We start from the raw sequence: 27,482 nt of genomic DNA on the forward strand, positions 1-27,482 counted from the left end.
CCCTCATTTGCACTGGCTTGAGGAAGTTACAACCAGAACTTAGAAATGACTTGGTTATAAGACTGACTTCCAAGGAGTGCACCCTGCTTTCTGATACCTAATTTTTTAAATGGAAATGAGGAGTTTAGGCTTGATTTGGGCTGACTCTATTTTCCTACATTCTCTTGTAGGATTTGAACTTATAGAAATACTCACTCGTGTACATAGTTGTATATGTACAAGGGCATTCACTGTAGCTTTCCTAGAAAGAGCACATAGTACAACTAGTACAATTTCTTGTCTCTTAACTAGGATTTTTTGTAGTTTTTATAATTCTCTCTTAGAACTTTCAGTAGCTATCATCTTATTATTTTCTGTAATGAACTTGGCTTCATTTAAAAATTACTAGATTAATTCATAATTATGAGAATTAAAGCCAAAACAAAAAATTTATATATGTGCATATATACGTACACACACACACATACATATATATATACACATATGTAAATATGTGTATATATATATATATATATATATATATATATATATATATGAAAGTCACACTTTAGATTAACCAGGATCATGTTATCAAAGGTATTTCTAATCTAAGGTGGTACAGTGTTTTGTTTGTTATGGCAATTTAATGTAGGGATATAGTCACAAGAAGCTTTCAATATTGAGTAAAATCAATTTTGGTTGTGACTATAGGTCATGGTTCACTCCTTCCAGAATTTACAATGTCAACCCCTATAGAATAAGATGGGTGTTGGAGGTGGGGAAAGAGTGAAGGGCTGCTGGTTGGAGGATGTGTAATAAGCTTTTGAGGGCAAGGCCACCCAGGTGTGCCATTTAAATTCCCAGTCATCTCCTTTCCCTCTTTTCTCTAACCTCTTAGTTTAGTACTCTAGATGAGTGATAGGATTGGGGTCAGGAAAGATTCCAGTCAAAGAATGAAACTGGGTTTAATTTGAAGAGACAAGACAGTGTACAGTTGAAGATACAGAGTTTATAGGAAGGACGATTGAGATTTAAGATGAAAAAAAAGTCAAGAATGAGTAAACTAAGTTCTATCTGGTAAAATTCTGAAAAGATCTTATGTAAAGCGTCACTCTTCATTGACACCCATTTGAAAACATTTTTTAAAAACAAAACTTATACCATGTTTCCCTGAAAATGAGACCTAACTGGAAAATAAGCCCTAGCATGATTTTTCAGGATGACATACCCTGAACATAAGTTCTAATGCGTCTTTTGGAGCAAAAATTAATATAAGACCCAGTCTTATTTTCAGGGGGAAATGGTCGCTAACTCTTAATTAGTACTTAATATATATCCAAATTCAATACTGTATATGCACTGACTCATTCTTTACAACACATCTATGAAGGAGGTCCTATTATAAACCTTGTTTTGCTATTGAGGAAAGAGACTAATTAATGACTGATTTGATCATAGACTCACTGTACTGTGTCTCTCTGTCTACCTAATGGGGTTTCTGTGAGAATCAAGTGAATTTTTGAAAACCACAAAGCACTAGGTACTTGAAAGCCATTTCTCAAGAGATAAAAAATGTTACTCACTGTACTCTGTGGACTACTCCTTTTAATACAGTCCTTGGAAAACAAGTTACTATTGGAGCTAAAGTAAAATTAACCGTGGATTAGAGGAATACTTTTGGATGGCAAAATAAGTATTAAAAACATAAAGATAAAAAAAATGGCATAGAATCAAGATAAGTAGTTATAAAAATGGCCTTTTTTGATGGGATGAGAGTTTTTTACAGGGCTGAAAACTGTGATTGCATTGCCAGATTGTATAGAACAGTCTCTGGAACAGGACTGACCTGGCTATAAAAGGATAATTGCATGACCTAATAGATTGTTCCCACCTTCGGCTGCTAATGAAGCTCTTGGAAAATGTATCCCCACTTACCAAATGAGCCTGAAAATGACAAGAAGCCTTTTGCCAATGATGTGTTCTCTAGGCTCAGACTGAATTCATTATTTTGTTAGAGTACTGCCACCAAGCCAACCATGGGCAATTTAACATGCCACATTTCAAGCAAAATTAATTCATCTAATACATTCACTTTTGTATGCCATACGAATACCCTATGATCAGGTGATGGCTTGTCAGTAATGCCATAAACAGGAAGTAGTGGTGTTAATGGAGAGTCCAAACATTTGCCAAGAATATCAAGTTCCTATCTTGTGCTATGTCTGTGCCTTTTTAAGTGAAGAGGTAAAGGGGATGTGTGTGTGCATGTGTGTGTGTGTGCACACGTGCACATGTGTGAGCTACTTTATAATACCCAACTCCACTTTTGTTATGAAACTTCACTTTCTTCATAACAAAAAGAACGGTAAATGTCTTGAATAAAGAAAGCACATCTGAGTGACCCTTAATCTGCTATGGGTACCTTTTTATGGAATCACATGACTCTAAGTTTACCTGAAGGTAGTTACCTGTTATAAATACTAGTTCTTTCTTTCTTTATGGCCACATGCTTTCCCTTATGTAGCAAATCTAAAAGCAGGGACTGTTGGAATGTTACCAAAAGTGGGAGGGGCTTACTCAGTCCTAACACCCATAGAGCCTGCTAGCCAAGTCAGACAGTGACACATGAATGCATCAAGAATAGGTCCAACATCCAACGATAAAAAAATATGTTGTAATAAACATCATTTATTGAATATTTCCTGCTCCAAGGCTATGTACATGTGAAGGAACATCTGAGAGAGACACTAGGGATCCAGTGAATGTCTTTTTTCCTAAACACTGACCTGTATACGCTAATAAGCTGAATATCATGGTAGGTGAATCATATCTCAATAAAATATAAAATATGGGATAGTTTCATGCTTTGCAATGGTTATAGTTGACTAAATTATAGAGTGTAGGAATAGGAAACAAATTTGAAACTATAAGTTGGGGTCAAATTATAAAGGGCTTCCATTGCTGGGAAGTTGGCAATGGAGAACCATGGCAGGTTATTGAGAAAATAAATAATGTTGCTAGAATGTGTTTCAGGAAATTTAGTCCAACATCATTTTCATCATCATCTCTACATCTTTCCTAGGCTTTGTACTAGAGAGTACAAGTAATTTTGTACTTCGCAGTTTAGTTTTGTGTTAGGGAGTATATATAATTTTGTGGGGTTTTTTTACTGCTCCAGTCAACGAAAGGGAGACTTTATTGAAACCCCAGGGCCAAGGGGTTTGGGCAGGAGGGCTCCCTGTGGACCGAGGAGGTGGTGGAGGGGCCTTATTTGACCTCCTTCTTGGGGCGTAGGTTGTTGGTGTGGCCACATTTCTTGCGGCGGTTGACAGCATGGGGGATGCAGGCGAGCATAACACTTGCGGCAGATTGCTTGTCACAGTTGTGCTTCTGGGCAAGCTGGCTGAGGGAAGGCTTGATGATACCACCCCGCAGACGAAGCACCGAGTGCAGAGTGGACTCTTTCTGGATATTATAGTCTGAGAGAGTGTGGCCATCCTCCAGCTGTTTGCCTGCAAAAATCAGATGCTGCTGGTCAGGCGGGATGCCCTTCTTGTCTTGGATTTTAGCTCTGACATTCTCAGTAGTGTCATTGGGCTTGACCTCGAGTGTGATGGTCTTGTCCATGAGGGTCTTCACAAGATCTGCATCTCTGCATCTGCTGGGGAGGCTGCTCTACCACCTCGTTGAAAAGAAAGAGCGGGAGTATATATAATTTTAGAAAATTTCCCCGAAGAGCTTGATCATATTAGCCTGGTAAATTATATACCTTCATAATTATATATATATATATATATATATATATATATATATATATATATATGGCTTTCTTTCATAGAAAAGTGATAGATAGAAGATGAAACCAAGATTTTGTTATGTTTACAGTACAAATTCCTGATTTGGAAAACAGAAAAGGGAAAATATATTAGTGTGTAAGTCCAGGTTTGTACTACAGTAATTTGGTAAGAGTTGTTAAGAACTGTAAAGGATCAGAGAATTTACCCTCTTGGCAAGCTACAAGCTGGCCTGCCATAGTTTCATAGCTACTGGTAGAAGACACAAGACTCTTGGGTCAGAGACAGAGGACTTTTTTACTCTGTATTTTACCATAGTTCATTTCTACATTACTGAAAGAGTTAACTATTCACAGAATTTTTAGAAATATGGTCAAATTCATATTTGGAAGCTCTAATAAATGTACTGTAAGATAAAATATTAATGCAGAGACATGAAATCTGTTTCCCACATTGCTTTTAGAGTATATGTTTACTGGACATTTTGAAAGTTTATAAATGTTGGCTTTGGGGATTGATAACTACAAGCTGAAATAGAATGCTAAGGAATCCAAAACAAATTACTTGAATTTCTGCAGTGCATTTAACTTTCTCAATGCAGTTCTTCAGAAGGACAGTTTCCGTAGAATGTGTTAACTGAAAATTCATTGTTTACATCAGCCTTCTTTAATCTAATATTTCACGGTGGGAAAAAAGTTTACAGTGAATGAGAAAACATTCAGTAGTAAATTCTCCTAGTGTTTTCTACAATATTCCCTGGGGTTCATGTGGTTTAATCAACACAAAACAATACTGTTCTAAAGAAACCCCCTCATTCTAGAAATAACATGAAACCATCTTGCCCGTATGACAATTTTATTGATTTAAACCTGACGAACAGCATGGGCATACAAAACAATCTTACAGCAGCTATGCCGGCAGAGTATGTTTACATGTCAGGCAGTATGCTGAGAACTAGCATATGGGGGAAAAGGAGACTTTGGTGAGGACTCTAGGATCTGAATCTGGAGGCAGCCATTTTTTAGAGTAATTTGAAAACTCTGTTTTGAAGGAGTCAGTTACCTAATTAGGTTAGAAAAGTATGTGTGTTTCATACACAAAGAGAGATGATCTCTCTACTCTACCTCGACTCCCAAAGCCATTTGCTTCAATTACATGACCTCCACTGAGGAATGAACGTCTGGCCTAGGATCTGTTTTCTATAGTTTTCTAAATGCTGATCCATCCATTATTAGAGACTTGGCCTCTGAGCATCAGATTACTGCATTTCTTGTAAATCAGCTTAGTGGCAACAAAATCCAATTCATCTCTAGGCATTGGGTGTTTTTTTTTAGCTAAGCCCTTCTATTTTTCTGTTTCTTGGTTAAAGAAGAGCTGCAAATAAGTCCACGGGCCTATTTGGTTATGAACTTTACTTTCAGAAGATCTGATCAGCCTTATACCCTTTTGTCCTGTCTTAGATATTTGCTACACATAATTTTTTTTTTTTGGGGGGGTCTACTGAAACGTCTTTCTTTTTCTTAAGCAGAAATAACAGAAGATTAAGAATTAGGATATGTAGCCTTTCCTTTCATCTCTTAATCCCCCATGTATAACCTACTGCATTAAGATAATGCTTCTAAGAATGTGCTATGGGTTTCTACAATATGTGTGACTGCTGGTGAGTTGGGATTGGCTCAACTACTATTTCTATGAGTTTGGAGAAATAAGTAAGGATTAAAGACATGGAGAATGCTCATGAAATATATCTTCATTTGTTCATATGGCTGAAATGAAACAGAGAGACTGGAATCAACATTTCTTAAACTGAATAAGATTTGGTTTAATTCGATGTGTGGCAAAAGAAAAGGACAGCCCCTCTTAGGGAAAATCAGATCATTGCCCCTTGCTGCAAGACTCTGCATAACTTGTCCTTATTCTGTTTTTACCTGAATTGTCCAGAGTCTCCAAACCATTCTTAATGCTCAGTTACAGTGACTACATTAATTAAAAAAATTTAAAATCATTGTCATAATTTTTCTTTCTACTTTATCATATATGTGTATATATAGTTTGTATGATATATATATATATATATATATATATATATATATATATATATATATATATATGTGAATATATATATACACATATATTTCTTATAAAGCCATCTATAATTGTTTTTGGAAAGAAGTGAGATATAAATACGTGGTAAAGAATACATGAGGTATGCAGGATGGTTCTTTTTCTGTCCATAATCTTTAGTTAGCATTTTCTTTTATCTCAAGGGAACACTAAAGCTTATTATGAACAGGGAATTTAGAAAGATGACACAAAACAAAAAGCAAATAAAAAAATAGGTCTTGAGAGAGTTGATTATGATTCAGTAGGAGCAGCCTTTCAACTTTCCTTTCTTCCTAATACCAGGGATTTTACTCAGATTGCAAAGATGTGGTTGAAGTGTAGTGACTTGGAGACCCAACATCTGTTAGCCGAAAATAAGAGGGCTGTGATTACAATCTAAGTTTCAGAGCCTGGGTGGTGGGCCTGACATTTGAGAAACTGGACAGGGCCAGCCCTTTTGTCTCCCTCCCCTCTCTTCCCCCACATCCCTCCTAGGACCCAAGTTCTCATGCTGCCAGCCAGACCTGTCAAATTGAGAAAGCACTGAAGCCCTAGACCCTTTCTTCTCTACTCTGTTGACCAAAATATAACCTTCCTGTGCCTGTTCCCTCAGGTCTCTGCTAGGAGATGGAATCCAATGTGAAATAAAGAAGTTCACAGTAAATATTAAATATTAGAAAACTCATTTCCTTCTCAGATCACATAAGGACACCATTGTAAACACCTTTCCATATTGTTTCAATGTCCCGTGTGTTCTCTGGATTCAGGAGTTGAGATATCAAATCAGTGGTGAACCATCTCTTGCTCCCCAGGCTTATGTCCTCACCTTCCTCTCACTGATACCAGCCACCTGCAAATAACCTGGCCTCTGGCCTTTCTTTTTCTTTGCATGTGAAAAAGAGGATTTAAAGCTCTGTTTGACTCCCGTTGGTAAGAAGGGTTAGAATGTTGATAAACTCCCAATTGAGTATTCTTTTCCTAATATAAATAGAAAAATTATTAGAACATTTATGAGAGAAGAGTTACATGTTTAGTTGTTTGGAATGTTTTGTTTCAGAAATAAATATCCAGAGATGTAGTGTTTCCATGAAGCTATCCACCTGCTATAAATGTGTAAGATGCGTTTGTTCACCTCTGTATAGACTTGTATGCTTTAGCATAAAAGCGGAACTAGTCGTGAGTATTTGAGACCTCCTGGCAGAATGGGTTGGGGAGAGTGTAGTCAGCTCTGGTCAGGTAATCCCTTTGGATCAGACTGGAAAGGGCAGCAATATGTTTACAGAATGTTGGCTTGGCTGTCACCCATGTTTTGCCCTGCAGTTCCTGAAAAGGCTTTGTCATCAGCCTTTTGTCCTTTCCCAAGTCATTTGAAAACACAGAAGAGAGAATAATGTGATTAGGGGCTCCAACTGTTTATTGCTTAGGTACGGTGGCAGTAGACATAGGGATATTTCCTTATTCTTTATTCCTTATATGTCTGAAATGTATCATAATAATTAAATGTTTGTTTAAAAAGCTAAATGGCACAGCTGGTGATAGGGAATTAGTCCTACATAGTCATAAGATTCATTTGCATAGATACTAATATGGTTTCTATATTAATTTGATCTTTTCCATTTTTTTTTCTGGTTACCTACCCCTTAAACAAACACATGTGGGATTTCACGAATGTGACCAGTTGCTTCCCACTCTCTCTGACATACAGAAGAAAATCTGTGAGCAGTGCCACTTGCTTAAAAATCAGCTACTTCCATCTCTGCAGGTTGGGATGAAAATGAACACAAATGTGTTTTATCCATAAGCATAAGTATTTGCATTGCTAACTGTATTCACTTCAAAAGCACAGAAAGTTTTATATTTAATTGGAAGTATAAAAAATCCAGAGCAGACAGTGGATGGCAATTAGTATATTTTGAAAAGGATTTTTGAAATATGCAGAAAAAGATTATTTGCCTATAAATAAGAATGGCAATTTATAGCCACATGATGGGTTGGAACCTCTTCCCTAAATATTTAAATGACATGAGAGCAAGACAGTAGGGTTGATCATGAAACTTTTCCTTACAGAGCCCCACGAGTGCTGGTCATGCCTATTGGGGATAAACCATATAGCCTGGCTATCGGTATCCCAATCCATTGGCACATATTCAATAATTCTTAAAAAAAAAAGACAAACTGGTTCTTTGGTGGTGATGGGGAGGGGGAATTCCAGAAAAGAGAGCCACATGCTAGTGTCTGAGTGGTAGCCAGGACCACCCTGTATGGCCATGAGATTTTGCTCTGCATGACTGCTAGGGACAACATTCACGTAGATTCCAAAATGAATGGCACTGCCTGTAGTTGTGCAATGTCTCAGCCCTAGTGGTAATCATTTATTTGGTGATTTAGAAATGTTTCCAAAGGTATCCCTTGTGAAGGACAAAGGTCTACTGTGTATCTTATATACTTTACTACTAACCCTGTAACTTGTACTGAGTAACTACTGAATAAATATCTATTCAGTGAAGAAAAGTGAGGAAAGCAACTTAAAAAAAACAGCTTTGTTGAAATATAATTCATATATAAAATCCATCCATTTAAAGCGTACAATGATTTTTAGTGTATTTATGGAGTAGTGCATCATCACAACCAAGTTTAAAACATTTCATCACTCTCCTTGTAAAACCTCATACCTATTAGCAGTCACTCCCTGTTCCCTTCTTCCCCCAGCTCCTGGCAACCACTAATCTACATTCCGTCCCTATAGATTTGCCCACTTTGGACATTTCATATAAATGGAATCATACATTGCGTGGCCTTTTGTGATTGGCTTCTTATACTTAGCATAATGTTTTCAAGTTTCCTCCATGGTTTAGCATGTATCATTTCTTTTTATTGCCAAATTATATTCCATTATATGGATATACCACATTTTATTTATCCATTCATCCATTAGTGGATATCTGAGTTATTTCTACTTTTTGGCTATTATGAATAATGCTGTTATGCTCATTAATGTACACATTGTTTTTGTGAACATATATTTTCAATCCTCTTGGTTATAAACCTAAGAGTAGAATTCCTGGGGAGAAGAGGCAAGTTTTAATTTAGAAATCTCTTCATTATTAATTGCTATGTTAAAAGTCATCTTATTAATGGTGTGTTTCTGGCACCAACTTTCCACCCCACCCCACTCCCAGCCATGTTGTGAACTAGTAGGTGAACCACAGAAAATTGAATTGTACAAAATGTTTAGTCTCTTCAAATGGGGTCATACTTACATTGAATTCACTCTGATTTATTATTTTGCTACTGCCCTTGAAACACAGACAGTATTCACTAAGAAGTGGAACGATGGAGTGGAAACAGAGGTTCCCTGTTTCCATTAGTCAACTCTCAAAGGATGGACGGAGCCAATTTCAGATTATTCTAGGGCCTTTGCTCTCTTAGTTCCTCACCATCCTTCTTTCTTTTGGCCTTTTTGCTTTTTCCTTAGTGCCACTTACTGAGCTAAGAGACCTGAAACACAGATAATTCAGCCAAAGTGTTTTTACAGTCTTCAGGTGAAAAGAGGTTTTACTATGTGTGGTATCATGGCTTTTGTGTGCCTTGTAAATTGTGTTGTTTATCCTGAAACTATAATATGAAGAAGTTTCAGGCTGCTTCTTTCAACTTATTCTTAGCTTCTAGTATTGCGCTATTAGAGTTATTATTAAGGATGATAAAAAGAACATACAGTACTGGAAGCAAATTGTTTAAGTGTATAAGTTATATCATTTAGTTTTTAAAAAAGAGGCCACTAAGTGAGAATAAGGACCGCCAGGAAGATTTTTTTAAATAGACCATGTTTTTATCTTAAGGGTAATTTTGCACGTAGGTGCTTGGTTATCACTTTGCAAAATGAACATTATCTGAAGGTTGAGATCCTAGGATTAGTAGACTTGTCAAAAGTCTGATTTTTTTAATGAGTCAGAGCTATTTGCACTGTGCAGACATTAACAGTTTTATTAGTGGCATGTATATTTGAGTAGGAGGTTACAAAGAGTAGGCAGTAAGAGGGATGCTGTTTGACTTTTAAGAACATTATTTTGTTGAAGAGGAATAAAATATGGACTCCCCTTTAAGCGAAGCAGTTTGCATTTCTATTGTCCAGATTTCTTAAGAACCTGGTAAAGCATTAGCCTGGCCAGGTTTCTTAAGACCCTAATAAAGCATTAGCCTCACCGTATCAAGCATTCCCCATTTATTCTTCTTGGACTCTTTTCTACAGAACAAAATTGGTTGATTTATACACTGGCCTGAGGTTTTGAATAGAGAGCTTTGTAGGAATGCTTAGGATGCATTCCAGCAAGCCATCGAGACTGTTGACAGGTGGCCAAGCCAAGGGAAAGAGTATTAGTAATAACAACAGCTCACACTTACATAGCTCTTATTCCGATGTCAGGCAGTGCCCTAAGCACATTACATGTATCAACTCTCATGATTGTCACAGCAATCCTATAAGGTCAATCAGTTTTTATCCTTAATTTAGCAGAGGGAACTAATAAAGTAAGGAACTTGTCCAAGGTCACACAGCCATCATTTGAACCCAGGTAGTCTAGTTCCAGAGTCAGTACCACTAAGTGTTGCTGCCTGGAGAAATTCTCATATCTGCCTGTGGCCATACCTCTGGAGGAAGGAGGGAGGTAGGACTCAGCTCCCTCCAGCAGTTGGCCAAAATGAACTGGTGAACTGAGGCATTGTCCTGGCCTTTCACTGCTTGGATAATTTCAGAGGGCAAAAGAGGCATCAGTTATATGGAATACTTGTAGCTAGAAGGTATCTGCAGGGTACAGGTCTTGCTTTCTTTGAAATACGCTTTTTATTATTTTTGTAAAACAGAGTATGAGTGTTATAGAACACAATAGTCATTTATTATAGCTGGTTTGTGGAAACTGGCAACAGAGTCAAATTAAAAGGAATCAAAATTTGAAGATGAAATAAAACTAAGTCACAAGACCATAGCAAAATGAGAAGAATGTAATTTGTGTGTCCCTTTAATCCCTAGTGTAACCTTTAATCTCCAGTACTTAAAATGTACAGAAACCATCTAACTGTGGCATAAGGAAATAAAGATCCACCATGTCTTCTCATTTCTGCTGTTTGAAGGTGCACAGATGTCAGAAGAAGATAAATACTGTTATCAGCTTCTGGCAGCATAATGTGCTTTGAAAGAGTGAGTCAAGACATGAGGCAGAGCTCATGAGCTCAGAGCAAATGAAGGTCTTCCTGAGAACAAAATGAGGTTTTAGAATTTTTGGAGAAAGCTTTCTTGAAGTATGAGCGTCGTACAAAATGCTGCTACCCTTCCATCTCTCCTTAGTCAAGGAGAGAAAGACAAAGAGTCAATTCATAAAATGGATATCGAGTGGTGGATTAGAGGTGCATTCAGCCAATGGAATAGTTGAGTTTTATTTCACCAATTGAAATTGGCTCACTGAGGGCAGGAACCTTGTATATATTACCCACCCATACATCCTAATACATAGTAGAGTGCCTGCTACTTAATAACAAGAATAACAAAAAAATAATAGTTACCATTTATTGACATCATGTATGCTGTGTATTATTATCCTCTCCATTTTATGAAGGAATAAACGGAGTCTTAGAGACTCAAGTTATTAGCCAAATATCACACAAGGCATTTGACTACGAAGTCTGCTTTTTTACCCACTGCAGCCCACTGTGACAGACCTCAAGGATTAAGCTAAGGTTTTTTGTTTTGGTTTGGTTTTTATTTTTATTTTTTAAATTGAGGAATATTGGGGAACAACATGTTTCTCCAGGGCTCCAAGTCAAGTCGTTGTCCTTCAATCTCGTTATGGAGGGCACAGCTCAGCTCCAAGTTCAGTTGCTGTTTTCAGTCTTTAGTTGCAGGGGACGCAGCCCACCATTCCATGCGGGAATTGAACCGGCAACCTTGCTGCCAAGAGCCCGTGCTCTAACGAACTGAGCCACCCGACGGCCCCAGCTAAAGGTTTTGAAATATCTTCTGTAGCTAATGGGGGAATCCTTGAAAGTTTTCTGAATAGGAAAGTGGTATCTGGGATGAGGGTGGAAGGCTTTGGTGGCTTTTGCACTTTAGTCTGGCTTGAAGAGATAAGGTGGAAATTAAAATTCTAGATTAGAACCAAAAGGAAAGGAGAGGTGGAAGACACCCTGGGAAATGATGGGTGATCTTGAAACATGGCGATGGGCTGGTGATGGGAATTAGGGAAAGGAAGGAGTCCAAGATGAACCTGAGGTCTCCAGAGTAGTGACGAAAGGGTCACTGGCATCATGACTAGAAATTGGGAAATCAGGAGGTAAAGCCAGTGTAGAAAGACTGTCAAGCCTGTGGTGGTGACAGGGCACTGATGTACAGTGTAACCAGTTAGTGCGAAGTGTGGCAGTGCTTTTCTTGCTGTCAGAGGCTTTGTTCCACTCCATAGAAGCTAAAAATTCTGGATTCTTGCTTTCCTAAACTCCCTTGCATGTGTCTGTCTTGTGTCTCTGGTCATGAGATAGAAATGGATATCTGCCAGGAGTTTCACGGAAAGATTTTTCTGTCTGCTGATAAAACGTCTAGTAAGAAAATTTTTTCTGCTTTGGTTTTCACATGCAAGTTTGTCATACAGGGAGCGGCTGCAGCCATCTTGTAGTCTTGAGGCACAGGCCTAGAAAACAGGTGGGAAGTTGACTTAGACCCCTAACGTTGGGGAGCTCCTGAAACAACGCTGGGACCGTGCATCTCTTGACTTGTCGGGTGAAAGAAAGCAAAGCCCTTTGTTCCAGCCATTTTTACATGGGTATTCTGTTATTTATAGCCAGAGCATCCAAACTGATGTAGACTTTATACAGGTCCCAGATTACCTTGGGATCCAAGCCTGCTATAGTTTCTCTTTTAGACATTAATTTTGGAAAAACACCACGTGGGGAGTGATTGTCAGAACTGTCCACTGAAGCCTCCAAAATACTAGGAGTTCCTAAAAAGGAGAATGCACTTTGTATACCATTTCTCGAAAATGCGGGCTCTTTAACAAAAGTCTCTACCGGCCTAACAGCCTAGCCCAGATCTTAGGCCCAGTTTGCTGCTAGGTGAGAGTCCTTGGTAGATTGCAGTGTTGCAGTGTCTTTCTCCAATGACAACAGGTCTCATTAGTAAATTGCCACATTCCCATAGCCCTAGATACAAACAAGGCACAGGAAACATTTTCTTCTTTCAGAATGGCTGCTCTTTTCATTTGCTTCCTCCCACCTTCCTTGCATCTGCTGGTGTCTGCTGGCGGGGAGGCATGTTTAGCCCAGTGATGGATGTGCACTAACGAGAATTAGCCTGCTTTGTGGAGCTTTTGAATTGCAGCGAGTATGCATGCATTCTGAAGGTCTGAATGACTGATTGATGGAGAAGTAATTGATTGCAGAATTTCAAAATGAGGTTCAAAAGGTACAAGTTAGATTTCACAAAAGCCAACACTTTCTTTATTGCACTCTTCTAATTATTCACTTTATACTTTTTAGGTTTACAAAATTAGTTTAGAATTTAGTACACACTTCACCATCTGGATCGTGAAATTTGGTGTGTTATATGTAAAGTTTATGATAAGAAAATATTTGTGAGTGAGGAAGAAAAACAACAACATGCTATATAGATTCTAGTCCTGACTCTGCATTAACTGCCACCCAGGGAAAATCATTTAATCTTTCGGATCTTCCATATTTGTCAATGAAAATGTTTGCCTAAATTATGTGTAAGATCCTGTCCCCATGAGCTTAGAGTTTCTACTACTGTAGGCACAGATTCCTGTGTTGTTTATGAGGGGTGGGGCCGGGTGTGGGTCTTCCCTACACTCTTTTCAGAGAATGTACCTGAAGACAAATAAGAATCTTGCTGGAGGTATAATCGCAACAAAATTTGGTTCTGATAGTGGGATTCTGGGTGGAGATGCCAGATAAAATACAGGACACCTAATTACATTTGAATTTCAGGTAAACAAGAATTTTATTTATTTTTTAAAGTGTAAGCATGTCCCAAATATAGCATGGGGTCTACTTATATTAAAAAACTATTCGTTATGTATTTGAAATTCAAATTGAACTGGGAGTCCTGTGTTTGTAGTTGCTAAATCTGGCAAACCCTGATTCTGGGAGGAGTAATTGATGATAATGGCATGAGCCTAAATTGCTTAGGAAAGGGTAAAGGAAGAACTGTTGGAGGGTTCTGTAGGTTTGATAGATCTGATGTCCCGGCTGGGGGCTGAGTGGGTTCAGCCAAAGGTGAGGGGAGTGAAAACACTGAGGTATAGACGAGCAACTGGATGAGAAGGGAGACCTCCCTCTCCTTTCTTGTTCTTCACTTAACCTTGAACATCTCTGCGACTCCCTTTTCACCCTTAATTGCCTTTAACATAAAATGAAAATATTAAATTTTTATTACAGGCTGCAGTTATGATATCCTTTTTATGGTCCTTGTTCTGAATTTTGAAATGAGTGGGTTGGCCCTTGTTTATTTTTCTCAGTCTCCATACGCCCTGCCCCCTCCCAAATTAAATTGATTTCTGCGGGTGTGTGCCCTAGATTGATTTAGCCTCCCCCTCTGAACTGTCTATTTCTCAATAGAAAAATGATTGCCAAATTTCTCAAACTCTTTTCTAAATTTCTGGGCCTTTTCAGATTTTATTTATGCTCATCAGTTGTTTGTACACTCCAGATGGTGGGGGCCATTCATTCTTCTCGGTATTCCTGGTGCCTAGCACATAGAAGAAAGCTTTTCTGAATGAATGTTTTGGAGTCATTAGCAGGAAATTTTCTGAGTGAATGTTTTGGGCTCATTAGCAGGCCCCCACATAGCATGTCTTTACCGCAAGGCAGTAGAAAGCATGAGTCTTTACAGCAGAGAGGGACAAAATTGCACTTGGGTTTCACCTGGTCTGTAGCTAGCTGTCTGTAGTACTTCAGAGGCAGAATCAACATTGTGTACTACTAGCTTTGTTCCAGTTTGTCAAACAAGATCACTTAACACCTCTGGGTTGGGCAACCGAGCTTTCCCATGAAGTAAGAGGACTGCCGAGCTGGAGGAATGGAGGAGATCTCTCCCAGATGGTAAGCATTTCAGAGCACAAGGCCTGTATGTTAAAAGTAGCAAGAGAATGAACGGGAAAAGGACACACACGTGATGCAAGATATAGCTGAGGTGGGTGTCTCATGATAAGGGGATGTCCCCTTCTCCCAAATATTGGCAACTCGAGAATAGCTACAAACTCTGGCTTTTTAGTAATTTATCCCAAGATTGAGTAGCAGGAGGGCTCTCTGTGGTACCCTCTGTGTGGTGCTCTCAGCGGTTCTTCTGTTGTATAGCCTTTGGTGCCTAACATGCCAGGTGTGGCATTTGGCAAGTGAAAATCATCGGTCTAAAAGTACTGCTTAAGTTTGTCACCTATGCAATCTGATTCAGAGGGTGAAAGGCTCTTCTCTTTTTAAAAAAGAACTCTTACTTATCTGACATGAAATTTCCTGCTAATGAGTCCAAAACATTCATTCAGAAAAGCTTTCTTCTATGTGCTAGGCATCAGGAATACTGAGAAGAATGAATGGCCCCCACCATCTGGGAGCTTCTAAAATAAATGAAGGCGATGGTTAAACTACAGTGTAACGAACACTGAGGTGATAGTTCACACTGGGTGAGGAGGGCATTGGGGGAGGGGGAGCAATACTGAGGGGTTCAACAAAGAGAGGAAGACTATAGTTGTAGGTAAGGGTGTGGGCTTGGAAGTTGTAAGAGCTGCTGTTTGTGCCATGCCCAGGTCCCCTTGACCTCACTGGTGTCCCTAACCCTGAGCTGCTGTGAGTTTTGGCTGTAAGGCTCCCAGCTGCACTCTCCCATGGAAAATTGCCCTCTGCTGAAAGGTTATGTCCCCTTCCTCAGGGATGGCTTATAGCCAATGACTGATTGATAAGAGAGTCCAAACATCTGGCCTTCTTGCCTCAAAGTGAACAACTCAACTCTATGGTACTATTCATGCTCCAGAGCTCCTGTGGGACAGGCTGAGAATGGATACAGCTGGAACCTTCTGTGCCACCCTGCCTCTCTCACTTCCTTACAGTTTTCCCCTGAGAACACCTCTCAGCACATACTGGCACATTAATCCCTGCCCCTGGCTCTTCTAGGAAACCCCATCTGATGGGAGAGGAGCAAGAAGTTGATGTGGGCTCTTATTTTCTCTGCTAGGGGAGACATAGTAGAAAAGATGGTTGATTAGATGGGGTGAACATCTGATGTGGAGCGTGTGTGGCTCACGTGGGGAACAGGAACAGCACTGACAATCACCTTAGGTGAGAGACCATGATATTTTTGTGGTACCAATCTGTATTGTGGTATCATTTTCTTCAGCACTCAGAAGCATAGATATAAAAACGGAAGTAGATAACACGAGGTCATAGTTCTGACAGATGGATGCCCTAGGAAGACAAGGGGCCAGGCATGATGGGAAAGGACTTGAAGGCAGGAAGGAATAGAAAGGGAGATACTGGAGGCGTCGATGGACCAAAGATATTGTTAAGATCAAAGAGTATGTGTGAGCACATGACAAGATTAGGAGGCTAGAAGGGTGTGTTCAGAGTTTGGAACATAAGAATTTAAAATTTGAAGGTTAGAGCATTTCTGCCTAACAAGTGGTCTAGGATATGCCATGGCATAGGTGTCTGAATCACGTGGAAGGGAAGTTTCTGGGGTGAGGAGGTCAAAGCACTGCAGAGTTAGGGGGTTGGGTGGGCCATCCTTGCAGATGTTTTCAGGAGTGGTGGGGAACGGAGAAATGCATATTGAACATGCGACTCTGACCAGCCCCAAGCCCCAGAGATGCCATCACTTCTTGTGTCTAAGACTTTGTGCAGTCAGGATTCCTATGAAAGCACAAGGCACAGACAAATTATTGGAGGTACAGGATTTCCTAGTGAGACCGTTTATCTTGGTGGTATATAACCCAAACCTTTTGTTAACAGCTTAAGTAATTTCCATCTTGCAGTTTTCATGGTTTCACAGGTTCTCTTGGACTACTTGACCTTCCTATTAAATCTCTCAGTCAGGAGAAGCCCATTCTTATTTGAGAATATCTATCTATCATCTCTGACATTCTAGTCTCCTAATTATTTTATGGACCCAGGCATTGAAGAATAAGGAACACCATGATACTCTATGAGACACAGTTGATGTAGTTGGAAAGGATAGGATTTGTGCCTTTACTTCTGACTGGAATGTTCCTTAGTCCCTTCTTCATTAAGTTAATTCTTGCTCGTCCTTTGGGTTTAGCTTAACTGTCTCTTTCTGTTCTCCACAGACGTTTTTTAGGACCCTGTCCCCCTGATATGTTCTCAAGCACCTTATTCCCCTTTGGGACTTTTATCACAGCTGTAATTAAACAAACAAAAAATTAAGTAATTCACTTGATGGAATGTAACCTCTCTAAGGACAAGGACCATCTCTGTTTCCCTAGCTCCTGGCATAGAGCCTTACATAAACACAGTGCTCAAAAAATATTTGTGGAACAAATAAATGAATGTATGGTGAACTGAGAGTTAGGAAAGCCCCAGTTCTGTTTCCACACAGCTGTGTGATCTTGGACAAGTCACTTCAGCTCTCTGAACAAGAATACGTTTTTACTCATTTTAACCCTGTATAATTTCTGATTTCACAGCATATCAGCCAAACACCTTCACAACTCTTAACCCCAACAGTATGTCTGGGCTAATTAACACTTCACCTGGAACTTCTTAAAATAGCTTGTTTGTAGAGAAACCATTTTCCTTTGTGCTTTAGTAATCGATTGCTAAGTAACAAATAATTCCCATATTTAGTAGCTTAAATGATGATTATCTCAAGGTAAGCAGAAAAAAAACGTAGTAACAAGTGCAAACCAATGGAATAAAAACAGAGAAATGAGGAGGCTAGGCAGTGGACAATAGGGATGTTTGAAGGAGGAATATTCAAGGCAGAGGGTGTTGTCAGGCTAAGGGCTATCACAGGGCATGCCGGACATGTTAGACGTTCAGGAAAGAGTCCCTGAGTGGCTGGAGCACAGCAAGGACACCAGTGGGCAGCCAGATCATGGGGGGACCCTTGGCCAAAAGGACTTTGGGTTTTTCTCTGAGTGATATGGGAAACCACCAAAGGGTTTTGAGCTAAGTGGCGTGATTGAAAGTCTTCAGTCCTTTCTTTTGTGTGAATTCTAGTTTGTTTTCTTGATTGTAGTAATGCAGGTTTGTATTTTCCTGGATCATGAGATAGAACAATCCACATTTATATGATCAGAGATAGGCTGCTTCTTTGGACAGGTTTTTGTTTCATGTTTGTAGATTGATAGTTTGCCCTTTTGGTTCCTAGGGAGTTCATACAGAGACGGGTGACTACAGTGTCCTGTTTGCAATTTACCTGCTGTATGCTTACCTTGCTTCAGCTGGACTGAAGGTCAGACAGATAGATGGATGGATGGATGGATGGATGGATGGATGGATGGATGGATAGATAGACAGATAGATAACAGAGAGAGATCCTTCTCTTTTAGGCAGCTTATAAAGAAGACTGGTTGACTTTTTCTTTCATTGTGAATCAGAGCTCCTAAGTTGCATGACTGAATTAATGTTACCTTAAGTCCACCTCCTAATCATCAAATATATTCTACTTCAACAAATAGTAAATGGGCTCCTGCTTATCTCCCAAAGGCCAGGGAACGCAATGGAAATTTGGCACTGGGATATTACCAGTGGATGAGAGGCATATTTACTGAATAATGAGAGCAGCTAACAAAACTAAACTTTGCCCTTTCAGCATGGGAATACTCGGTAATGCCTGGATCTTTTCTTTTGTGTTCTGGTTTTATGCAAACACAAATTACACTCTTGTTGACTTGACTGTAACCCATGAAACTGAAGAAGGGGAAATTTGAGTCCCATAGAAGGCAGTTTCACCAAACCTGCCTCTTGCATTTGTGTGCTAGAAACTGAGAACACCTGCATTTTCTAACCGATTTTATGAAGGAAGAAATGTGCCAGCAGTAATCAGTACAGGCACATGATATGAACAGACAAAGCTGCTTCTTTAAAATCATACGTTTTAGAACAGAAAGCAACCCAAGAAAGCCTCCAATCCTCCCTCATTGTACAAATGAAGAAAGTAAGTGAAGCCTGGCCGGGCCTGTTCATACCTGACATCAATCTGTGCTACTTGTGGGAAGCCATGTGGCATCAGAAAAATAGCACAGGCTTTGTGGAGGTCCGAGTGGGAATCGTAGCTCTGCCACCTACTCACTGTTGTGGCCTTGGGCAAATACCATTATCTCTTTGCCTTACTTCCCTCATCTGCCCCTGCCTCATGGGCTGGTTATGAGAATTTCACAGCATAACATGTAAAGTCTTCGCACAGAGTAGATACTCAATAAGTAGTATGAATAATTATGATTCGGTCCCCATTTGCTGCCTGTGATGATACAGGAAACCTATCTCTACAACTACTCAGTATAATGGCAGGATTTTAAAATGTCAACCGGTGGTGAACTTGTTTCAAGCAATATTCAGTGCACTAACATCCCAAAATAATTTAGGGTAGCAAACATTTGTATATAGAGTGTTAGGCACCATATAGTTAGCTCAAAAATAAATAAGAACGAGATATGGTTCCCGCTTTTAAGGATGAGAACAGATGTGTACATAGGGCTGTGTTTCGGGGAAGACTGTGTTAGGTGACCCTAGAGAGGAGTGGACACAGGTCTCAGGATGCACAGAAGAGGCTCCTCCTTTTAGATGAGGGGCTTGGAAATCTTCGAGAAAGTCACATTTGAGAGGCTTCTTGGAAGGTTCTAGAAAAGAGATTAGGGAACATTCCTGTCGAAAGGGGCTTCTTAAGCACAGGCACAATACAGAATATATTTAGATTTAATAAACTCCTCTGTTTAAATGACCATAGACTATGTAAAAAGGAACACGTAAAATAATAATAGTAGTTACCACTTATCGAACACTTGTTACCTGCTAAATCCTTCTCATGCATTCATTCTTTTGCTTGTTATACACCTCCATGAGGTAGATCATTATTATTATCTACATGTGACAGGTTAGGAAACTGAGACAGAGAGAGGCGAGATGTACTTCCTAAAGGCTTCACAACTGGTCTGTGGCAGAACCAAACTTGGGTCCGGTCATCTGACTCCAGACTCCATGCTCCAGGTTTGACATTAGTGTGCTCGATTGTCTCCTTTTGCTCCTGTCCATCCATGCTCTGCCCCTCCCCCCCGCCCCCCTCGGCCCCAGGAGACTGAGCTGTATGGACTCTTATCAACCGGCTCCCTTGCCCTCTGGTTTCCAACTGAAATAATGGAAGAAAAATGGGGAGTGGGCCTCAGGTTTGTCAGACTTGCATTTTTCTACAGAAGACCACCTCCTGTTGGTAGGTCTCTCCTGCAGCTCCAGGCCTCACTGTGTTTCAAAACTATTCCCTCTCCTTAGAGAAGTCAGCTATTGCTGACCCCAGGATGCTTCCCTATCCCTAGTTGGTTCCTTTAATTCTGTCCCGATTTTTGTGAAGAGTGAAATTTTGGGTCATAAGACAATCATATGTTCAGCTTTAATAGACACTGCCAAATAGTTTTCCAAAGTGGTTGTACCCATTTATATTCCAGCAGCAGTGTATGAGAGTTCCAGTTGCTCTACACCCTCGTCAACTCTAGGTGGTCTCTGCCCTTGTCATTTTAGCTATTCCAGTGCGTATGCAGTTGAATCTCATTGTGGTTTTAATTTGCATGTCTCTGAAAACTATGGAAGTTGGACACCTTTTCATGTGTTTATTGGCCATTTGGATATATTATTTAGTGACGTATCCAAGTCTTTTGCTTATTTTAAAATCAGGTTGCCTGTCTTTTTCTTATTGATTTGTAAATATTATTTATATATTTTGGGTACAAGTCTTTTGTCAACGATATGTGCTGCAAATATTTTCTCTTCCCCTGAGGCTTGCTTTTTCATTCTCTTAATGATATCTTTTAATAAACAGATGTTCTTAATTTTAATATACTCTAATTTATAAATTTTAATTCTTTGTGCTTACTACTTTTTTATAGTTTTTTAAAGATATGTTTGCTACTCCAACATCATAAGAATGTTTCTCTATGCTTTCTTTAAAATGCTTTGTAGTTTCATCTTTCACATTTGAATCAACAATTTATCTGGAATTGATTTTTGTGTGTGATGTGTGATTAGAATCCTGATAGTTTTTTTCCTCATGTGTCTATCCAGTGGACCCAGAACCTTTTTCCTTAGTTCACTGCAGTGTTACCCTTTTAATAAATTAAGTGACTGTGTATGTGTGGTTTTATTTTTGCACTCTATGTTTTATTCCATTGGTCAGCTTCCTTGTGCCAATATTGCACAATCTTGATTATTATAGCTTTATAATGAGTCTTGACATCTGGAAGTAGAGATCGTCCAACTTCGTTCTTTTTCAAGATTGCCTCAGCTATTCTTAGTCCTTTGCATTTTCATATGTATTTTAGAATCAGCTTGTGAATTTCCACAAAAAATATGCTTAAACTTTGATTAAAATAGTGATGAATTTATACATTAATTCATGAAAAACTAACATTAGTGCAACTTTCAATCCATGCACATGGTATAGCTCTCCATTTATTTAGGTCTTCTTTAATTTTGCCCAATAATATTTTGTAGTAATCAGTGTAGAGGTCTTATACATATTTTGTGAGATTTATTCCTAGGTGTTCAATTTTGCTACAGTAAATGGTATAGTTTTCTTTTTAATTAAAGTTTATTGGGGTGACAATGGTTAGTAAAGTTTTTTTTAACTTTTATTTATTTTAAGTATGTGTTTTTTAATTAGTTTCAGGTGTACAAAACAATGCAATAGTTAAACATTTCACCCCTCAAAGTGATAACCCCCCGCCCCCATCTATTGCCCCTCTGACATTGTATATATCTATTACAATTCCATTCACTCTATTCCCTATGCTATACTCCATATCCCGTGATTATATATATTAAATTATAGTTGACATACAATATTATTCAGCTTCAGCTTCAGGTGTACAGTGCAGTGGTCAAGCATCTTCACCGTCCATGAAGTGGTCTCCCTAATAAGACATATGACCATCTGACACCCTACAAAATCTTTACAACATTATTCATTATATTACCCAAACTGTCTTTCATATCCCATGACAATATTGTAGTTATCAATTTATGTTGTCTAATCCCTTCCCCTTCTTCACATCCCCACCCTCTTCCCTTCTAGCCACCATCAGTTTTTCCTCTATATCTCTGAGACTATTTATGTTTACTTTGCTCACTTATTCAGATCTTTAGATTCCACATATAAGTGAGATCATATGGTATTTGTCTTTCTCTGACTGACTTGTTTCACTTAGCATAATTTTCTCTAGGTCCATCCATATCGTTGCAAATAGTAAGATTTCATTCTTCTTTATGGCTGAATAATATGCCATTGTTTCTTAATCCAGTCGTCTACTGATGGGCATTTTGGTTGTTTCCAAGTTTTGGCTATTGTAAATAGTCCTGCAATAAACATAGGGGTGCATGTATTTTTTCAAATTAGCATCTTGGATTTCTCTGGATAGATACCTAAGAGTGGAATTGCTGGATCATAAGGTAGTTTCATTTCTAGTTTTTTGAGATACCTCCATACTGATTTCCATAGTGGCTGCACGAATCTGCAGTCCCACCAATAATACACCAGGGTTCGCTTTTCTCCACAACCTCGCCAGCACTTGTTGTTTGATTTATTGATGATAGCCATTCTGACTGGAGTGAGGTGGTATCTCATTGTGGTTTTTATATAAAATTCTCTAATGATTAGTGAGGTTGAGCACTTTTTCATATGTCTGTTGGCCATCTGAGTGTCCTCTTTAGAGAAATGTCTCTTTATGTCCTCTAACCATTTTTTAATTGGGTTGCTTGTTTTTTTGGTGTTGAGCTGAATGAGTGTTTTATATATTTTGAATTTAACCCCTTATCAGATGTATCATTGACAATTATCTTCTCCTATTCAGTAGGCTGCCGTTTTGTTTTTATTGATAGTTTCCTTTGCTGTGAAAAAACTTTTAAGTTTGATGTAATCCCATATGTTTATTTTTTGTTTTACTTTCCTTGTGCTAGGGGATATATCAGTAAAAACATTACTCAGAGTAATGTCTGCAAATTTACTCCCTATATTTTCTTCTAGGAGTTTTATGGTTTCAGGTCTTACATTTAAGTTTTTAATCCATTTTGAATTTGTTCTCATATATAGCATAAGGAGGTGGTCCAGTTTCATTTTTTTGCATGTGTCAATACAGTTTTCCCAGCACCATTTATTAAATAGACTGTCTTTACCCCAATGTAAATTCTTGCTTCCCTTGTCATAGATTAAATGAGCATATATGAATGGATTTATTTCTAGGCTCTCTAATCTATTCCATTGATCCATGTGTCTGTTTTTATACCAGTACCATGCTGTTTTGATTACTATAGCCTTGTAGTATGGTTTGATGTTGGGTAGCATGATACCTCCCACTTTGTTCTTATTGCTCAAGATTGCCGTGGCTATTCGGGGTCTTTTATGGTTCCATATAAATTTTAGGATTATGTGTTCTATTTCTGAGAAAAATGTTGGTTAGTAAAGTTACATAGGTTTCAGGTGTACAACTTCGTAATATATCATCTATATATCACACTGTGCATTCACTACCCAGGGTCAGGGCTTCTATCACCATATATTTGATCCCATTTACCCTCATCCACCACCCCCTTCCCTAAATGGTATTGTTTTTAAAATTTTGTTTTCTATTTGTTTGTTGCTAATATATAGGCATAGAACTGATTTTTGTATATTGATTTTATCTAGTAATCATGTAAATTCAACAAAATATAATGTTTATAGAAGACTTTTTGTATATATCCTTTATTAGTTTAAGGAAATACCTTTCTATTCTTAGTTTCCTCAGATTTTGTTTAAAACTAAGAGGGTGCTGACTTTTATCAAATCCTTTTTTTGCGTCTCTTAAGATGTCCACTTCTGTTTTGACTCAGCTCTAGAAACCAATACTACAGCCCTTTACTTGGGCTTGGCTCCTACCCCCACATTCACAAAACTCCATGAACAGAAACTGGACAAATGAGGAATTGAACCAGAAAAGTGGTAGTAAACAGGGAAAGGAGGAAATAAATGCGAGAGGTCTTGATGTTCTGTAATATAAAATATTTTGTATGGTCACCAATGGGTTTAAATGAGATTGAACCAGACTTCTCAATTTTTAAAATGTCTACCACCTTTTGATAAACATTACAAAAACCTCACACCTTTGTTTAACATTTGTTATAGGTACAATAAGCAATTTTCCAAATACAAAATTTAATATTGATTTTTTTTCAAATTTCACACCCAATATTCCCTCATATCCAAAGTCTAATACATGCTCTCTAGAAGCGTACTCTTCCTCACCACTCTCTCCTAGTTGAAAAGCACAGAACTAACATCCATAAAACACCACTGCATAGCTGCCAACCAGCTGGCTATGCAGTCTGTCCTCAATATGGCCCGAGTGTCCCTGGATGGTTGGTGTAGGGAGAAGCATATAAAGATTCTATTAGCAATGGGATTTTATTATTGAAAGGTACAGAGCTGGTCAATTCTGACCCAAGTCGCAGATGACCCTGGTAGAATACACACTTATGGATTTCCAATTTTACTCTTTAAACAGTTTGATACTACGCAATTACTTCAATCTTTGAACATTGGACTGAATTTAAATGAGCCCCAGTGCCCTCTTGTGGACATGAGAGAATATACGAAGAGTATAACTGACTTTTCATTCTAAGGACTGCTTTGTGTATTGTATCTCTGTCCCTCTGGTCTAAGGTGAACCTGATAGTAGAAAGACCTCAAGTCATGGAGCCAGGCAGCGCGTTGACACTTACTAGCCCTGTAAACTTAAAATTCCTTATCTGATAAATGGCAATAATAATAGTACCCACCTTAATGAGGTTCTCGAAAACATTAAAGGAGGTTTAAGGAAGTTCCATTCATAATTTCCTAAGATTTTGTTTGAAAGTATGAATGGGTGTTAAATTTTATCAAATGCTTTATCTGGATCTTATATCCACTTCTGTTTTGACTCTAGGACCTAATATTATAGCACTTTCCCGGGACTTAGCTTTACCCCCACTTTATAGACATCCAATACTTAGCCCTGCACATAGTAGGTTCTTAGTGAATGGCATCTGTGAATATTATCAATAATCTTTACAGTGAATCCAGAGAGCAAGGAAAGATATGTAGAATGCAGTATCCTAAAACAATTTAACTACAAATATGGCACCTTTTTCTCCCCTAATCCCATTCTACCTCATTCCTGATTCCTTGAGGCAAATACTCTTCACTATTTCTTTTTATATTTGCAACCATATTTTTAACAACATGCCTATATGGCTTTTCTTGATTTTTTTTTCCGATGTAGGTACTGTCTACTTACTTGCTATAGAAGATGAAAATTTCACGCTATTATAGTACGCCCCCCCCGCCAACTCTTCCCCATTTATGATCCCATTTGTATTAAAAATAATTATGTATTTGTATATTTTTGCCTTTTCCACAATAACTAAAAGGATGGACATAGGCATAAAAAAGTGAATGCTAACAAAAGTAATCTAGATTCACATAATTAATGTTGCACTTGAATCTTAAATGAGTCAGAGATAAATTTAAAATGAAAAAGATTACAATTTACAATGACAATAGAGTTTTTATGTAACTTTATGCAACAGTGGTCAGAAAGAATAAAAGGAAAACATTCTATAGTCTTGTCTGATCCAAGACTAAGAAAGATGTGGAAGATCTGAATAATGTGATGTAGATAAACCCAAATGTGCCTCCACATAGACTCATGGGCACAAGTACGAGTAACACACAAAAACTGACCTGATATTTGGTTACCAAAACAGTTTTGTAAAGCAGCTGCCCCATTTCACATTCCCACCAGCAGGGTATGAAGGCTCCAATTTCTCCACATTCTCACCAACACTTGTTATCATCTATCTTTTGATTATAGCAATCCTAATGGGTATAAAGTGATATGTCATTGTGGTTTTGATTTCCATTTTCCTGATGGTTAATGCTGTTATGAATCTTTTCATGTAGTCATTGGCCATTTGTATATCTTCTCAGAGAAATGTCTACATAAATCCTTCGCCCCTTTAAAAAATTGAGTTATTTCTCTTTTTATTGTTGAGTTCTAAGTGTTCTTTATATATTCTTATCAGTCCCTTATCAGATATATGACTTACAAAAATGTGCTCCCATTCTTAGTGTTGCCTTTGCACTTTCTTGATGGTGTCACTTGAAACTCAAAAGTTTTCAATTTTGATAATGTCCAATTTATCAACTTTTTTTCTTTTGTTGCTTGTACTTTTGCTATCGTATTCAAGAAACCATTGTCTACCTCAGGGTCATGAAGATTTATGCCTATGTTTTCTTCTAAAAGCTTTATAGTTTTAGCTCTTCCATTTAGGTCTTTGACAGTTTGAGTTAATTTTTAAATATGGTATGAAGTAAGGGTCCAATTTCTTCATTTGCCTGTGGATATACAGCATCCCAGCACTTTTTGTTGAAACAATTATTTCATTTCCCCATTTAATTGCCTTGGTGCCCTGTCAAAAATCAGTTGACCATAAATGCTAGTGTTTATGTCTGGGTTCTCAATTCTATTTCTTTCTATTTATGTCTCTCCTTTTGCCAGTACCATACTTCTTGATGACTTTATGGTAAGTTTTGAATAAGAAAGTGTTAATTCTCCAACTTTGTTCTTCTTTTTCAATTATTTGGATATTCTGGATTTCTTGAATTTGCATACGAATTTTAGAATCAGCTTGTCAGTTTCTGCAAAAAGACAAATGGGGTTTTGATAGGGATTGCATTAAATCTATAGAACAATTTGGGGAATATTGCCATTTTAATAATATTAAGTTTTCCAATCCATGAACATGGGCTGTTCTTCTATTTAGTTAGGACTTCGTTAATTTCTTTCAACAACTTTTTGTAGTTTTCAGAGTACAGTTGAACAAAATGGGGTGTAGGGATGCTGACTCTGCACAGTTGAAAATCCACATATAACTTTTGACTTCCCAAAAACTTAACTGCAGCCAGCCCTCGGTCTCCACAGAGAATTGGTCCTAGGACCCCACGAGGATTCCAAAATCCACGGATACTCAAGTCTCTTGTATAAAATTGCATAGATCAATATATACAGTCAGTCCTCTAAATCTGTAGATTCCCAACAGTGGATCGAAAATATTGATTTTGATCCATGGTTGGTTCAATCCATGGATGTGAAATCTGTGATATGGAGGGTAGACTGTATATTTATTGAAAAAAAAATCTGCGTGTAAGTAGACCCACTCAGTTAAACCCTGTATTATTCAAGGGTCACCTATATATGTTTTACACTTCTTTCTTTGAATTTATTCCTAAGTATTTTCTTCTTTTTGATGCCATTATAAATTGAATTATGTTTAAAAATTTATTTCCTGATTGCTCATTGCAAGTCTATACAGATTATT

At 38.2% G+C, this 27,482-nt stretch overlaps 1 protein-coding gene and 1 pseudogene across 2 annotated transcripts in view; one reads left to right on the forward strand and one right to left on the reverse strand.

Moving 5' to 3' along the window:
* SHROOM3 (shroom family member 3) overlaps positions 1 to 27,482 on the forward strand; it is a 290,161-nt gene that overhangs the window by 26,354 nt on the left and 236,325 nt on the right. The window lies entirely within an intron of this gene.
* On the reverse strand, positions 3,247 to 3,662 carry LOC109439529 (ubiquitin-ribosomal protein eL40 fusion protein pseudogene; annotated as a pseudogene).

This window comes from Rhinolophus sinicus, chromosome 1 (genome assembly GCF_057876585.1).
Source record: "Rhinolophus sinicus isolate RSI-liver-muscle chromosome 1, RSI-T2T, whole genome shotgun sequence".
NCBI classification, from domain to species: Eukaryota; Metazoa; Chordata; class Mammalia; order Chiroptera; family Rhinolophidae; genus Rhinolophus; species Rhinolophus sinicus.